The following is a 2,742-nucleotide window of genomic DNA, read 5'->3' on the forward strand; positions in this document are numbered from 1 at the left end:
CCCCCCCCCCCCCCCCCCCCAGTAAAGATTAGACAAACAGTGTGGATTTGAAAGCCGCGTCTAGCCAATGACAGGCAGCAATGTGAACCGGAGCTAAGCTTGTGTTAGCTTTACAATTTTAGCTTCTCCGATACAGCGGAGAGAGACGGAGACAGAGAGGACTTGGGAATTCATATACGTATGAATTATCTCCAATGTCTATTTTGTTCTGACTAATGTTCCGTGGGGGGTTAAACAGAACCCCTAATCGTGCTGCGTCAACACACATGCACCTCAAATCTTAAATGGGCCTTCTCCTCTGTTCTCTCCATCCTCATCAAATCTGCGGGCTAAAACCAGTCCATGGAACCAGATCAATCCTCAATTCAACGCCAAGCCCAAGGCTCTCTCTCTCTCTCCCTCTCTCTCTCTCTCTCCCTCTCTCTCTCTGTCTCTCTCTGTCTCTCTCGGAAAAAAAAGGGTTGTAGGCGTGTTTGTTTTATCACGCTGGACCAGGTTTCTCTGTCCCATGCTCTTCTGGCAGGGCGGCGTTTACGGATCGGGTCGTGCAGAACATCTGTTTGTCAGAAGCACAATCCTGCGGCGGTGAGACAGTTTGAGCTGCCTGTCAAAGCTTCAACACTGTTCCAATAAATGCACTTACAATGGGCCCCAGTGTGTCTGTGTGTCTGTGTGTGTGTGTGTGTTTGTGTGTTTGTGTGAGTATATGAAACATGAGAGTGCAGACGAAAAACCAACAAAAAACTGCGCATTGCACTGCTGTTAACCTCCACCTGGCTGAATGTGCGATGTTTCAAACACACCTCCCACTCCTCTCCCTCGCCTTTCTTTTTCTCTTCCTCCCCGAACAGTTCAGAAGTGACTTTTGGTTTGAGGCGAGGACGCAGACTGACCGTACAAACTGTTTCTCATCTGGTGTCACTGGAAGTGAGGAGGGGTGTCTGGAGGGATGTTTGCATCACACAGTCTCGATCTCTTCCTCGTTTTTTTTTTCCTTCCTTTCGTGTCAGATTCTCTCTGTCACTCTCACCTCCTCCAGCTCTCTTTGTCCTCCTCTCTCCCCCTTATTACACATCTCAGTTTCATTCTGTTTCTCCTATTTATTGTGACCTTCCTCTGGCACTGCATGTCCTCCGAAGGGGTTCACCGTTCCTGTCTCGTTCTCTGATTTTTCTTCCTCCCTCTCTCTTATTATCCGCCGGCCTTTTGTAGTCACTTCATCTTTCATTTAAACACCTTCTCCCTCTCTCTCGCTCACACACGCACGCTTCTCCTTCTCACTTAGATGGAAGTGGTAGCTCGTCTCCTCCTCCTTCTACCTACCACAGAGTCCATTATATCTGTCATCATCTCCTTCAAGTGTAAGCCAGCAGCCTCAGGGCTCCAATGCAACACGCCAAGTCAATCACACACTCACGGACATAAATGCACGCACCTGTAAAAGACAAACCCGATATCTAAAGATAATCACACAGTTATTAACCTTACGCACCGACACACACACACTCACACTCACACACACACACACACACACACACACCCTAGAAGCACTCGAGCTTCACTGTCCTTCCAGCCCTCGCTGTCAGTGCCTGATTAACAAATCCAGCAGCGCCAACACAAACATGTTTCCTCCTATTACATGTCATGTCACACTGTTTCTCTAATCACAACCACTTGCAGCTTTCTTGGACACAAGCGGGCCAGAAATTACCTGCCATAAAACAGGAATGTGCACCTGAGCGAAGAGGAAAGGAAAGAAAAAGGGGGAGCAGAAGTTTAACTCAAACACAAGCGTGGCCATGTATTGTGCACATACAGCAACGTAAAAAAAGCACATAAAACAACATTCAACAGTAGTAGTTTACACTGAAATCTTCTATGGCCTGTCAAAAAAAGGAAGCCAGAGAATAGAATATATCTTCAGCATACTGTGTTTTTTAAAGAAGGAAGAGAGTGTGTGGATTCGGAGGTGTGACTCCCAGGCTGGCGGTCTTACCTTCAGCGCCCGGCGGCAGAACGACAGCAGAGGTATCCAGAGAGAGGCTGAGATCTTGTACGTTGTACCTTGTACGATCTTGCACCGGATTTGTTGTTCAACTGTTGTTTCCCAGCCAGCTCCTCTCTCCCCTGGTTCCTACCTCTCTCTCACACACACACAGATTGTCTGAGCGCTATTCTCTCCTCCCTCTGTCTCTCTCACCTCCCTTCTCTCTCTCTCTCTCTCTCTCTCTCTCTCTCTCTTTTCTGTCCCACGTTCACACACTCTCTCTCACTTTTTCCTGAACAGGGAAATCACCAGAAAGAGGGAGCAGCCTGGATGCTCAGCCTGGGAGGATGGTCGTCACATGTGGATCGTGACACAGCAATCGTATATCATACGCCCTTCCCCTCTCTCTCACTCACACACACACACACACACACACACACACACACACACACACACACACCAGCTGACGCATCGACACGCTCCACAGCGGCAAATGGGAATTCCAGGCCTGGACGGCTCTGCTCGGCCCCATCAGCAGAGAGCTGACCAAAAGCTGCAGCCAGTTTTACGAGGTCAGGGTTATAAAACTGTTAGCAGATTTAGTTTATTTAAAAACAACTGGCCCCTGCGGCCCTTCCTTTTCACGCGCTTTCTCCAACCCTGACATGGCGGGTTTGGGGTTGGGGTGGGTGTGTGTGCATGTGGGGGGTGTTTTAGGGGGAGAAAGCGAGGGGAAAGAACAGGAATTAAATAAA

General features: G+C 48.8%; 1 protein-coding gene across 1 annotated transcript in view; it reads right to left on the reverse strand.

The window, feature by feature from the left end:
• ndp (norrin cystine knot growth factor NDP) overlaps nucleotides 1-2,441 on the reverse strand; it is a 21,483-nt gene extending 19,042 nt beyond the window's left edge. Inside the window, exon 1 of the mRNA XM_034885917.1 lies at nucleotides 1,997-2,441. The gene's annotated coding sequence lies outside the window, so the exon portion shown is untranslated. The remainder of the gene's footprint in view (nucleotides 1-1,996) is intronic.
• Nucleotides 2,442-2,742: the final 301 nt, after the last annotated feature.

This window comes from Etheostoma cragini, chromosome 11 (genome assembly GCF_013103735.1).
Source record: "Etheostoma cragini isolate CJK2018 chromosome 11, CSU_Ecrag_1.0, whole genome shotgun sequence".
NCBI lineage: Eukaryota > Metazoa > Chordata > Actinopteri > Perciformes > Percidae > Etheostoma > Etheostoma cragini.